Raw genomic sequence first — 15,551 nt, 5'->3', positions numbered from 1 at the left:
TTACATTTATGCTTCACTACTAATAGTTATTAAATTTGCTCTGTAATTGATACTACAAGAATGCTGGTGAGATTTATTCACTCCCATATGTCACAAAGTGCCTTCACTGAAGTAATTTTAATGGGCTTTCCTAATTTCTCCCTCAATTCCTTAGACCATGAACCTTCTGTTAATTTTATCTGCCTGCTGATGTGGAAGTGAAAGGCTAGCCTGGGAGTTAAGAGTCCTGGCTTGATAACTAATTAACTATATTTCCTCAAATGAGTTACTTTCTCTCTCTGTTTCTTTAGTTTATACTTTAAATTCAGCAAACATTTATTAAGTACCTACTGTATACAGAACAAAGATGAGGCAATGGGGATCTAATGGTTAGGAAGCAGGGCTTACAGCTGTGAAGATATGGATTCAAGTTCTTTATTTAACTTAAACTGGCCTTAAAGCCCTCACTTAATTCCTCACTTTTCAGTAGCTCTCTAAAAATGTAAATTGAGGAAATGTGCTGACCTGAAGAAGTAGAGGATGTTTCCTCACTCACTCTAGCAATTCCATATATTAATACAATCACAGGTCCAGGCCCTAACCACTACACTGATTACTTGGAAGACCTTCTGAGATACAAAAGTAAGGCAAAAATACCACTTAACTTCCTGGGATATGATGGATGGAATAGAGATTTCAAAGGTCTAAAACTTTTCTGTGGTTATAGTTTGTAAAATGAAGTATCTGTCAGTATTTCACTCTATTCTAGCAGTTAAACCCAATGAATAAAATTATGTTCATTTATGAAAGGGATTCTTAGCAGTATATTTAGAGTCTAAGATTTCACACAAGGATAGTGTCATCTTAGGGAATAACAGATACTGCGTAGAGAAAACAGAGATTAATTTTGATGAGTGGTAGGGACTGGATCAACAGTGTCCAGGATCATGAACACAGTGTGTGTGTGTGTGTGTGTGTGTGTGTGTGTGTGTATCAGAGGGAGAGAGGGACACACAGTTAACAGGAGAGAGGAATAGACACACACACATATAGAGAAAGATAGAGACAGAGAGAAAGAAAGAGAGAGATAGGGGGAAAGAGACAGCGACAGAGATAGAGAGACAGACAGGGAGAGAAGAAGGGAGGAAGGGAAGAAGAAGAAGAGAGAGAGATGGGATCTGTAGAAGGATTGTCGCAATGAGTGAATCTCTTATCATTATAAATATTTAAGGAGAGGCTAAATAACTGCTTATTAGGGATTTATAATTTTAAGGTGGGTTAAAATGCTGATCTCTGCCATTCTATGCAAGTGTCTGGAATTTGGATGTTTTAGGGAGCAGATCCTGACCAGATATTTTGGTTGCTGAAAAGTGGGGAGGTCCAGGATACTTTTGGTGGAATACAGAACTAGGAAAGTGTTAATCTATTTAGGTTAATTGATTGGAAGAGTAAAGAGGCTGAGGGAAAAAAAAAAAACAGATACTTATTAATTTTGTGGGGAATTTGGGTAAAGGGAAAGTATCATGGGGGTTATTTGGTTCCTATCTAATCATGAATTACATCATTTCTGACAAGTGATCATCAAACTTTTGTTTCTTTTATTATGTCCTTTCTCTGAATCATTTCTCTTAATCCTCCAGTGACTGCCTTTTTCTTGTTTTTTCTCACTTTGTCATATTTTCTCTTTTTTCTCAGTTACTTTTACTTTTCTATCCATAATAAAACTGTTCATCAATCAGGCAACACATATTTATTAAGCACCTACTATATACCAGGTATGAGGGAAATAAGTTCTAAGTTTTATATAGGAGGTAGTACCTGAGAGGAATCTTAAAGTAAGAGAAGAATTTTATAGGGTACAGGAAAGGAGAGAGTCCCTGAGCTGGGCTATCATCACTACAAAGGCATGAAGACAGGAGATGGAGTGTTGTGAGTAAGATGTAGAAAAAGTCAATTTGACAGGATATCAGTGATAGATGGGGAATAACAGTCAAAGAAAGTGAAAACATAGAAATGTGTTAGTTATTTTATTTTATTTTTCTTAAAGTTGTGAATTTCCATTCCTCAATTTTAAAAAGCATGTAACAACTCTTTCCTTCTCTGTTATTTTATTTTAGAAGAATAGAAACAACTAAATAAAAATTGGTTACTTAAATATGTTGGAGTCAGCTATCTTGGAGAGCTGATTGCTAAATTTTTAGTAGGAGCATTTATTTACTCCTTGGAAATAAGCAAACAAGCGATTCATTTATTGTTTTTTGATTGGTTAGGCCTAAGAAAGTCACAGAGAAAATTTCAGTATTGCAGATTTAACTTAAAAGTTTGTCATACCCTTTGGGACTATCAGTTATTATATATTTCTCAGAATCCCTATCCTTATGACCTTAAGTTGATTTTTTTCCTGAGTGCCCATGGTGCTTGATAGGCACAGATTTTCTACCCCTAATTTTAGACTCTTAGCTCTTGGAGAGGGCGATGATTTAATGCCTTGCCCTTTTTTTTTTGTAGTCTATACAGTTTTCAGTTTATATGATACCTTGCTCACACAGTAGAATCTCAAAATACATTTGCTTAATAAATGTAGCATATCTACAAATCATGGTCATTGCTGATCATTCATTAAGAAAGAAAAAAAAAAAAACACTGTTTATTGAATCTCCCTAATGGAACCAAAAACATTGTGGCTGAACGTGTAAACTGTTGATCTGTTTTCTATGTTGATTATTTGAATTCTCAGGGAAAAAGCCCTAGAAAAGAGTGCTTTAAACCATTATGAAGTTTAATAGTTTTAACTAATAGACCTTTGAAGTAATGTAAACCTAATTCTCACAAATGATTTTTGGCTTAAATTTAAATAAAATTCAACAAACATTTACTGAATACTTACTTGGTATATGAGAGAGGATATAGAAGTGATTAAGACAAAATCCCTGCTGTAGAAGAGTTCATAATCAAGAAGCAGACAAGAAATTTCTAGAAATGACTATAACAAAATAAGATAAAGAAGAAATTACAAAAGATAGATTAGATAATTCTGATTACTTCAAAGTAAAAAGTTCCTATAATTAACATTCTTATGAAAGAAAGGAAATAGAAAAAAATCTTTTTTTCAAATTTCTCTGATCTGGATTGGGTATTCAAGATATATAAACAATTTATATATATGTGTGTGTGTGTGTGTGTATGTGTGTGTGAGTGTGCATATGTACATGCATATATATGTGAATACACATATCTTATATATGCATGTGTACATGTATATGTGAGTACACACACACACACACACACACACACACCACACACCTGAGAATGTTTCTCTTAGGAGAGGAAAAAGAAGTTTCTTTCTTTTTACTCTTCCCTCCAATTGATGGTATCATCAAAAACATTGGATCAATAGCATACAGTAGCAGAGATAAAAAATACTGGACCAACCATAGACAATAATTGATTTAAGAGCAGTGATGACACACAAATGTAAAAAGATAGTCATTTCAGAAAGAAAGAAGCTTCAAGGAGCAGAATGCCACTTACAAACTCAAGAAAGAAATATTAGACCATAAAACCTCTTTGCTATATTTGTATCTCACTACTATTGTACTATACATTTGAGTCTAGTATCCTTGTAGACTTTGTATCTATTTTGTAGTATTGTCTGCCCAAACTTTTGGGAGGAATTTTTGTATAGCTTTTACTAAAACATCTTAGTAAATGCCTTTAACAAAGACATTTACTAAATAATTATCAGTGGGGAACACGTCAATGGGGGCTTGTGATGTGGGGGCTTAGAACCCTCCCAGAGAGTAGTAGATGTTGTCCATCTCTAGAATTCCAGTCTACCATTTCAAGGGGAAGTTGAGGAAGTTAAGGAAGATGTTCTATTTGTGTTCCAATTTAATAAATTTAATAATTTAATAAATGCAACAAGAGAGATATAAGCTATGTGTTATGGCAATTCAGAAGAGGAAGAGAGAGTTTCTGGCTTGGGATGGTGGTATATTTTAGGAGGGAAGGAATCACATTTTAAGAAGGGCATCAGTAAGTTAGAGGGTATTTAGAGGAGGATAATAAGGATGGTGTTGACACTTGAGCCCAGGTCCTCTGAAGATTGATTGAAAGAACTGAGGCTATTTGGTTTTTAAAAAAAAAGATTTAGGGGAAACAGGGTAGCTATCTTCTGGTATTTGATGAGTTGTCATGTAAGAGGGATTAGAAATGTTCTGCTTGGTCGAAGAGGGCAAAGCAAGCAATAGTGTGTATAGAGATATAGGGTTTTGCTTGATGTCAACAAAAACAAAGGGAAGGCAACATATTATTATATACTTATTATGTGCCAAGTACTATACTTTGGGGAAGGCACTGGCAGTATATAGAGGAGGAATAGTAATAGTAGGAGTAGTAGTAAAGTAATAAATTATTATTAGTAATAGTAGTACTAGTAGTAAATCTGGACACCAAAACCTTTTAGGGGAAATTTTCTAGAGATTCTGCCACAAGGAGAACCTTTGAATTCTTGCTTATGAAGCTTCCTCTCAAAGATGAGATTTAAGTTGTATAGTGATAAGAACCTTCCATTAAGGGAAAAAAAAAAAAAGACTTTGATTCTAATGCTAGATATGTTACTTACCCTATGATCTGAAAAAATTAACTTAATTTCTCTAAACTTTAGTTTTCACATTTCTAAAATGCAAATAATAATACCTGACTTGATTATACCACAGGAATGTATGAAGATGAAATAAGATAAGCATGTGAACGTATTGTGAAAATTGTAGGGTAATTAAATGTGAGGTGATATGATTTTTAGCCACATAGCAATTCTGTTCTCTCCCTTCCTCTACTTTTTCTTTCCTTTTTGAAAAAAAAAATCAGAGATACAATTCTTGGAATGTATTATGGACAATTCAGAGAGAAACAATTAATGTATCAGCCTTTTACTCTCCTTCTCTTTTCCCAAGGCCTTGTGTGGGCTGTTAGGCTGTGAAACTTAGATGAAGCTCTTCTTTGGCTAAATTGGACACAGAAATAGTAACCATGCGAACTGAGATATTTTGCTAAGGCAGAGGAGAAGTGAACAGGTGGTACTGCCTTTAGAGTTTAATAGTTGATTAGGATAATAAAATTCACATAAAAATCATTGTTTTTAAAGGAATATTAACAAAAGTTTTTTTTGTTCACAAATTATATCTTATATAATAATAAAGTGAGTTTTTTTAAAATGAATACTGTAATTGTTAAAAGATTGTGCTTCCTACACACAGAATCAGATTTAGTAAGCGATTTTCTTAATAAACATATTAGAGAAATATAGTAGGGGTAAGCTGACTTTGGAAAGATGCTGAAAAAATCACCTTCTATACCAATATTTGACAGAATAAAACATTTTAGTTTTAGGCATCAAGATTTGACACATAACAATTTTGAGACTTTTATTTAACATGGTTTTAATTTTTTATCTGTCATAAACCTAACTTTAAACCTCATAATCTATTACTATGTTTATGACTGAACAAGGAATAGCCGCAAATAAACCATGTCCTGCAGCAACTGTCAAATTTGTAGGAAATTAACCCTGCAGCAAAATAGTAACAACCACAAAATTTGACATCTTGCAGAATTTTGGGGCTACATGTATTTGCTGAGCCTAATTGGTGATACTATGCTAACTGTTTAAAGGTGCTTAGGGTATTTGTTTGAATTATACTTGAAGTCTTAGGGACTTTTTCTCCACTCTAGGTTTCAGTTTCTAAGTCTAGCAAGCAAAACTATTTACTCCTTCCTAGGTACTTTGGCTGCAATTAGAAGTTGTCACCTGGAGAGAATGGTATCTTAGTTCAGGACATTTTAAACTTTTTATACTCATGACCCCTTTTCACATGACAAATTTTTATGTGACTCTGGATATATAAGTGTATAAAATAGGTATACGAATCAAGAATAAATTTATCATAAATCATAAAAATTTATTTTAAAAACATTTCTTTAATGTATATATATGTATAATTTTACCATTTATTAAAGATGAAAGCAAATTTACACATCAATGAGGAGGATGTTCTTGTTTATTTGTATATAAGGAATTGAATCTTGGCAGAATATTTGATAATTTCTACTGTTGCCAAATTTTTCATCATCCCCACATTCAGTTATAGAAGGAAGCTTTGCCTTAGTTTTAATTTTGTTGTGTAAACAACTACAATTTTTATAGGCAAATTTATCAAGATTAATTTCCTTCCTTATCTCTTTTAATTAGATCTAGTTTTACTTTTGCTTTATCTAAGAGCAGAATTACTACTCTTGCTTTTTTTTTTTTTTTTTTACTTTAGCTGAAACATAATAAATTCTGTTCCAGCCTTTTACCTTTACTCTGTATTTCTGTGTCAAATGTGTTTCTTGTAAATAACACATTGTAGGATTCTGTTTTTTAATTCACTCTGCTATTAACTTCCATTTTTTGGGAGAGTTCATCCCATTCACATTCACAGTTAGTTGTAGGCAAATTTAACTAAGGAAGAGAGAATAATGTGTTTTTCTTTTATATTACATTTTAAATTAAATGAACATAAAATTACAGTTTAAAAGGACTAAGCATAAACATATCCAGGAAGATTAGGTAATCTTGAAAAAAAAAGATATTAAAGAAAACTAACCCTTAGGTACTATTAGGTACCTTACTCACTAGTTCTTAGCAGTTATACAAATCACTTTTTAAATTCACTTCTAGTTCTAGCCTAAACCTTGAATAGAATTGCCTCATCTTGAATCTCTTAAATTGGAGTTAAGCCCTCCTGAGGGTTGTTCACAGCTCAGGAACTTTCACCAGATGTCAAAACCCCTGCAGCCTTTCTTCTGCAACATGTTTTAATTCCCCTAGCAGGAGTCTTTTAATTATTACCAGCTTTCTCACTCCACTAGTAGTGTTCAGCACTCCCCATCTCCTTAGTTGGATCATGGGACTGCCTTTTTGATCTCTGCAGTTACCAAAACAGAAAGATCAAAGTCACACAGCATGTCCCCTTACTGGCTGTATGAACTCCTGTGACTGTTGTTTCCCTAAATAGAACATTTCCTCACTCCTCCCCCTACCTAACAGCCTCTTTCCTTTTTTTTTTTTTTTTTTTAAATTCTTTGAGAGGAAATTATTCCTAGTCTCCATTTTATTCGCAGTTTAAACCATTCCATAAAGCCAAGGCTGTCCTGTAACTTTTAAAGGGACATTTTTCTCTTTTACATTTATAAATCCAAGTTTACCAGAACAAACCTTTTAAAAACACAGTTAAACAAACATAATGAGATTTTCAAACTGAGACAAAAAAGCTTTACTCCACCCAGTGTGAATTTTTCTTAATAAAGAAAAAACATTTACAAAATAATCAGTTTGCTTCATTTTCTCCACCCTAACCATTTCCCTTGGGCAGGGGTTAGGACAGGCTGTTGGCAAGGCAGTTTATACATATGAGGAGAGGAAGGTGATTCCTTTCCTCTCTGCCTAATTCCACATCCATAGGCATACATGCACATACACACACACACAGGTGTTAAGGGTAGAATATGGAGCTATTTAGGAAATGCTTAGGAATAGTTTCCAGCTGTGTGTTTTTACTTCTTCTGATCCTCCAAAATTGTTAAAGGGTAAATAAGATGCTGCCCTCTAGCAAGTTTTGTGATTGAAAATGGTATCTCAGAACAGCAAGCTGGTTTTTCCCTTCCTCTAGGTAGTTAGGTGGTATAATAGACAGAACTCTCGACCTGGAGTCAAGAAGATCTGAGCCCAGATTCTCGCAAGTCACTTAACCCTGTTTGCTAGTTACTCATCAGTAAAATGGTCTGGAGATGGAAATAGCAAGCCATTCCAGTATCTTTGCAAGAAAATCCCAATTAGGGAAAAGTTGTATATACAACGATAGTCTTTCTCTTTCTTAACTGAAATTGGTGAAAAATTGGAACACAGATATATAAAAGCTAATATGTCCAAAATTGAATCTATAATCTTCCCTCCCTAGACCTACATTTCACTGTTTAATTTATGTCCACTTCTCTACTCCTTTTCTCTTTTTTAAAAAAAATATATTTTTTCTTCAATTTGTGTGCCCAAATTAAGTGAGATAGTAAGGACCTTGTCCTCTTTTCCTATCCTTTCTTCCCTAATATAATCTATTGTATTTACTTTTTTTTTCTTCTTCTAAGGTCATCAAAGCAAAACAAAACCACTCTTAGGTCTTCTGTCTTATTTTACTCTCTGTAATATTTGATGATATTAGCTAGACGTATCTTCTCCTGTTATAATCCTCCTATAGTCCCTTATACTTCTTCAAATGTATTAACTTTATATTTTTCTTGACATGTGTTTGCATTAAAAATTTTCTCAGTTTTTTTTTTAATCAAGAATTCTTAGAAGCCCTCTATTTCATCAAAAATTCATTTTGACTACTAACCTCCAACTTTTTTTAAGTTCCAGCTCGAGGATTTCCCAACCCTTTTAATTCTGGTGCTTCCCTCCTTATCTCTTATTCATCCTGTAGCTTGCTTTTTATAAATTTCTTTATTGATTGTAAGCTCTGTGAAGACAGAAATTGTCTTTTGCCTTTTTTTGTATCCCTATTGCTTAGCACAATGCCTGACACAAAGTAGACACATAATAAATATTGATTTGTTGATAGATTGATTTTCATTATTAAGATTAAATTTACTTTTTCTGGGTAAATTATTCTTAGTTATAAATTTATACCTTTTACTTTTTGGCATATTGAATTTCAAATTCCCTTTTCTATTAAAATGGCAGCTGCCAAATCCTATCTATAGATTTTTTTGGTACTTAAATTCTTTGTGGTCAATTATGGTGTTTTTTTTTTCTTTGATATGAAAGTTCTGGATTTGAAATGCTATATTTCTAGAAGTTTTCAATTTGGTGTTTTTTTTAGAGGTAATTGATAAATTACTTCAATTTTTACTTCATTTTATATTCAGATCTAGGTATAAGTCCATAAAAAAATCAAGTCATCCAGAGTCTTTTGTGTGATATAACTTCCAGGTAATCCAATAGTTTTCATATTTTTTCCTTCTTGATCTGTTTTCCTGATCATTTATTTTTTATATGAAGAACATTATATTTTCTACTACTTTTAAATTTTTTTTGATTTTCACAATATTTTTGTTGTCTCATAGAAACATTAACTTTGATGTGTTCCATTCCAATTTTTAGAGAGTCTCTTACTTGGGTAAGATTTTGTACCTCTTGTTGATTCTTTTAAGTATTTTTTTTCTAGAAAATTTCATTTCTCTTCAAATTTTCTCTCTAGGATTCTTATTTAATTTACAATATATAATGTATATATATATACACACACACACACACACACACACACACACACACACACATATACCTACATACACATGCACACACAGACACACTATATATATAAATGTGCATATATTTTTCTGTATGTATATGTGCTTCTTATTTTTTTTCTAGGAAATTTACTTTTTGGGCAAGCTATTTAAGTATTATAGAATCATCTTATTAGTGTCTTGAATGTCTCTGGTTCCATAACAAGTCTTTTGCAGAGTCTCTTTTTGTTCACTAATTCTTTTAGCCTTACTCCTTGAATAAGGACCTTTTTTATTAGTACAGGCTCTGTGTAATTCTGAAGGGAATATTGAGGTCATATTTGTCATTGATCTATATCATCTGAGATTTTGATGTTACTTTTTCTTGGGTACTGACTTCTTTGTTCTTCAAGAAGGTTCAATTGGCTCAGGCCAAGAATCTAAAAACTCTCAGCATTCCCTAAGTGTTCACAACTGGGAACAGTCTGATCATCGCCTCCCTGGTGTAAATTTTGCTTAGACTCTCAATCCTAGTTTAGGTCTTGGTGATAACTTCAGCCTTGACATATTTAGAAGCTCTAGTAGCCAACTGCTGCTCCTAACCTCTGTCAGCTAGCTGGGATATCTACAAGTTCAGAGTGATGGAATTTCAGGCTTGGTCCCAGTCATTTTCTCAGCTCTGGTTACTTAGCTACAAGCCCTAACCTTTGTATGTGAGATGAATCCACAACCTTGATCAAAGGTTAAAGGGACAAAGCTTCCTAATGGCTCCTTGTTCCAGGGATAGGACCCAGATCATTCCCTGTTTGGAAAGGTACTTTGCAGGCCTTTCTGGTCACAGCTCCCATCTAGCTATTTCTTGACCTGGGCTAGAAAACTGACCCCGAGATGATTTCCTTCTTAGATTTCCTAATCATTGCTTGATCTGGTGCTTTTCTTCAATCTTTGCTTGTATGGCTGTGGGAGAGAGTTGCACTCTATTATTTCAATTTGTCTCCTCTTTTTTCTATACTGTCTCTCTCCAAATATGAAGCCTTCTTTAGAGATCCCAATTTCAATTGAGATTATCATCATCTTTCTAGTAATCCAGGAAGTTAATTCTTACTCATTCTTGACCTTTCCATTTCCCAACTTATTTCCTCCAGCCCATAACCAATCATTTGCTAACTCTTTCTACATTATAGCATTCATCCATCCCCTTCTCTTTACTCATTGTTATTCAGTCATTTTTTAGTCATTTCTGATATTCTGTGCCTCCATATGGGGTTTTCCTGGCAAAGATATTGGAATGGTTTGCCATTTCCTTCTCCAGCTCATTTTATAGAAAAGGAAATTGAGGCAAACTAGGTAAAGTGACTTGCTTAGGGCCACACAGCTAGTATGTGTCTGAAGCCAGCTCTGAAGTCAGGATGATTAGTCTTTCTGGTTTCAGGCCCTAACACCGATCCCTTGTACCACTTTGTTGCCCTTACATTGCTGTCACCTTAGTTTATATCTTTATCAATTCTTCCCTGGATTTTCAAATAGTCTCCAATCTCCTTGCTGTCTTTTCCCCTTTTTCACCTTCCACATACCTGCCCAAAGTATCCTTCTTTAATCTTATAAATTCCTTCTGGGATAATATTATATTTTCATTTTTCTTTGTATCCTATAGCATCTATTACAGTGATGTGCTCATAGTAGGAAGTCAATAAATATTTGTAAAATTTTTGAATCAAGAGGTTTTTAGGGTACTATTTAGAATTTCTAATGAATAAAAAACTACTTATTCTTTATTGGAAGCACATTCAGGTGTGACTTCAAAGTCCTGGGTTTTATTACTTGTCCTAGTCCAGATTAGGTCTCTATTGTCTGAATTGATTTTTTTCTTTTTTCTTTTTTTAAAGCATATTCAGAAATTGTTGAGTATAAGCTTGTTAAAGAGTATGAAGTTTGGAGTGTTAATAGGTACTGCTGACTTCAGCTACTTCAGTTTCTTTCAAGATAAAATGTGAACTTGGAACTTGGAAAAAATTCTGATTATAAAAAAGAAATACTTTTTACAAGTGAAAAGATAGACTCATAACCTAGCTAAACATATTTAGAAGTGGATAGAAAAACCAATTTCATTTTGTCAGCTCGACTGAACCATAACTTCCCAAAGATCCTTTATTCTATATTACGGAGCATTTTGATTGGTATTAAGACAAATAGAGTTCAGTCTTTTCTGATTTGCTTAAACATTTCCAGGGGATTCCAAAATGTTGAGCTCCAAATTATAAATCTTAAACTATTATTCTGTTTCTTGGAATGGTAACTTTCTTAGTCCAGAGCTTGACAGAGTGCCCCCAAAGTAATTTAATTTCATACTCCCTTTTTTGAAGAAATAGTTTCTTAGACATTCTTTTGTTCCTGGAATTAAAAGATCCAATTTTGAGTCAATATGATTTTTAAAGCAACTTAGTATTCTGGATAAAGTACTTGAAGTCAGGAAGACCCGAGTTTAAATCTCACCTCATGTTCTCTTTATCTGTGTGATCCAGGACAAGTCACATTCTTCTTTTGCCTCAGTTTCTTCATCTGTAAAATGAAAAGATTGGGCTTGATGGCCTCGAAGGTCCTTTCTAATTCCAAATCTATGAGACTATGATATAAGAAAGAAAAAATAAAGCATGATGTGTTGTTCTAGATAACAGAACATTTCCAGAATTCAGAGAATCATTGAGCACCAGGATGAATTTGGTCAATTGTCTCTGTTTCCCCTAAGAGTAATAATCTTTTCAGCTATGATATGTTACTTCATTCCTGATGAGTCCCTGGTGAATAGGGGTATTTTGGAGTATCCTTCCTTGCAAACAGAGAAGTAGAATGAATAAATAGAATGGACATAGGGGAAGGTAGGGGAATCATCTGGCACCATCAGTTATGACCTTTGTAATAGTTTTAAATAAATCTACTTCAAGCATTCTATATTCTAGCCTAAATAGATGATAACAGATTGAACGTCAAACTGGAACCGACTTTAGAAATCAACCTCTCATATTGCACTTGAAGACCCTGAGACTGATTGAGGTTCTCAGCCTTGCCCAAGACCACATAACTAATCAGCACATATAGGGTTAAGTTGAGAGTTGGTTACTGTGAGAATTCCAACCTGTAGTTGCATTGTATTGGATTTGGGAGTAAAGATTGCTAGAAGAGGAAATAGTATTCATGAATCCCATTGAGATTTGAAATTTGGGACAGTGAAAATAAGACTCTCATCTATATACCAAATAGCAGAGCTCTTCATGATAGCTCTTACGAGTAAACTAAATTGATCTTACCAAAAACAATATATTTAAAAGTAAAATAAAATTTTGGAGTGGATGGTCTTGTTCTTCATATACCCTGGAACAATTGTACAGAGTCTGTGGACATAGATTCAGGGATTCCATGGCTTAGAATTATGGCAAGAACTTGTACAAGGTCTAATTTCCTTTTTTCTTCTCCAAAATGACCCAGGTAGCATCTTCATCTCTTGAATTCCAGATTCCTAGAGTCTTGGGCAACAGACAAACAGTCTGATCCATTGCTATATCTTGTCGTTTCTACCTTTACAATATCTCTTGCCTATATCCCCTTCCCTCCTTACACACACTGCCTGGTTTAGGCTTTCATCCCTATTCAAGTGACTGATTAACTTCCAAAGTGGCTTTTCTACCTCCAACCTTTCCCCTTTCTGATTTGTCCGCCATATAGTTACTAAAATATTTCCCTGCAGCACAGGTCTGATCATTTTACACTCCTACTCAAAATCCTCCAGTTATCCTCTGTCATGTTTTTTAGAAAAAAAAACATACAAAGACTTTACTCTAGCATTTAAGACTTGTCAGAATCTGGACTTGTGTTTTCATTGGAATAGTGAATGCCTGGGTAAGGAAATTGCAGGTTGACACCTTCAAATGTGATTTTTCTATATTCATTACACATGAATCCAACTGGAACTTCCTAGGTTCTAACTAAACTGGATGACTGTTTTCTGTCTCCTTACAGTCTTACGGGCTACTGCCCCCTCTGAAATGGACAACTTTACTTTCCAGAAGTCTTCTTTTCCTTAAAGAATCATCACAGGGATCATCTCTTCAACAAAGCCTTTTCTCATCCCCTGATGACAGTTTTTTTCCTTCCCCATATTTTCTACCTTGTCCAGAATTCTCCTTTGTCCTTATTATAATCTATCTTTAGATTATACTTATGTGTTTATGAACTTTACAATATGTCTTTTCTTACTCCTGCCATTCCACCATCGATGGACTGGTAAATAATATAATTGGCTCTCAAAAAAAGCACCCAAGATCCACTTTTAAGTTTGGTGTATATGAACACTTTCTACATCATTTTCTTAAGACCAGACAATCAACAATCTGATAAATCAACCCCTGATTTGTAGCATTTGCTGATTTTAAAGATATAAATGCTGATGCTAGAAATTTAGCAATCATTTCTCACAGGCTGGTTCAAAGTGGCTTTAACACACCACTGTACCAATTCCAACTGCTAGAATATATGCCTTTTCAAAGCTGGAATTGTGGTATGTTTTAGTTTTGTGGCTTTACTGCCTAGTTCATAGGGATAATGATGGAGATTAGACGTGTGTTTTCATTGGTGTGGGGAATTTCTAGATAAAGAAAACTCCTTCTCTAAAAATAGATTGGAAAACTTTGCAATTTATGGTCTTAGAGAATTGATTGGGACACTAAGAGTATGAATGACTTTTGCCTAATGTCACATATTTGTCAGCAGTCGGGTTTGAACCTGGTTCTTCTTGGCACAAAAGCCAAATCTCTATCCACTATCCCACCCTGCTTTTAATCACTTTGAATACTGTAGGTGCTTAATAAATCTGTGCTGATCTGGAATTATTACATGGGCTGCTCGGTCTCTCAGAAACCAGAATGAATGAGACCTGAGTGGCCTCTCAAAGAGATTTAGCACATATATAACTCTGTGTGTGTGTGTGTGTGTGTGTGTGTGTGTGTGTGTGTGTTGGGGAGAGGGGAGCCTGAATGTTTGTAGTATATGTGTTATTAATAAGCCAAATTGTGGAGCTATGTTTTGTCTTCAAAATCCTGAATTGAATGATTTTTGGCAGTAAGAATGGTGTCTTTAAAGGGAAATTAATATTTTCATATAGAATGTGTTTTTGGAGGTCAAAGGAGTTATTGGGCCAATGGTATGGATTCCAAATTGGGGTTGTGTTTGGGTTCTTGATTTCCTGGGGCTAAGCAGCTCTTAAAGTTGTCTGTTGTAGTGGAATCATAGCTGATATTGATAATGATTTAAAGGATGAAAGTTTATGATAACACAGGACACCAGGCATAATGATGTAGATTTGTACTTTTAACTATCTTGGAGAAATCTCTTAGCACAGTTCAGTGTGTGTATATGTGTGTGTTTATGGTGGACTTAAGAATTTTAGGATACGCAAAATTAGTATGAGCCAAATTCAGAGCTGAAATAGTTGATCTGAAAGTAAAAGATGAAAATTTCCATCATATAGAAAACTCAAATAATATCTCACATTAATAAGTAACAGTTTATATTTTGCAAAACACTTCAAATATCTCATTGGTCATCCACAATAAGCCTACAAGGTAGGCAAGTGAGCATCACCATTTCCATTTTTGTAGGTGAGGGACTTGAAGTTGAAAAAGTGTTATTTCCCCATGATTACACACACACACACACACACACGCACACACAATATTTTAAAGCAAATTTCAAACCCAAATCTTCCTGACTTTAAGTGGAGCATTGTATCCACTGTGCTAGCTCATCTTCACATAAAAATCAGACAGAACATTTTAACATTTAACACCCCTTCCCCACTTCCATTATTATAGAGGGGGGGTAGTGGGAAAGGGCCTTAGAGTGAATAATAGGAAAGGTGAAAGACCTGGCATGAATCCTAGAAAGTTAGCCAAACTATATCCCAGCTTATAAAATATCTGAAGGATCTTCTCTGAAGCAAATGAGCGTTGTAAAAGTTTTTCTGAATCCATATGTGTATGTGTGTTTATGTCTCAACCTGCATATGTGTGACCTTTGGGTTTATGAGCCCTTGGATTAATTTGTTCTGTGAAACAAGAGTTATATATACCAGTCTATGATTCTGGGTGGATGCATGTATGTGTAAGAGGACTTGAGTAAAAACTGATCATTTCAATGAAGTTCGGGGGGGTGTGGAGTACAGAGGATGATGTTTGGAATTGTGATTTAATAGTTCT

This window comes from Antechinus flavipes, chromosome 2 (assembly GCF_016432865.1).
Source record: "Antechinus flavipes isolate AdamAnt ecotype Samford, QLD, Australia chromosome 2, AdamAnt_v2, whole genome shotgun sequence".
Lineage (NCBI taxonomy): Eukaryota > Metazoa > Chordata > Mammalia > Dasyuromorphia > Dasyuridae > Antechinus > Antechinus flavipes.
The sequence above is the reverse complement of the archived record's forward strand: the minus strand, read 5'-3'. Positions refer to the sequence as shown.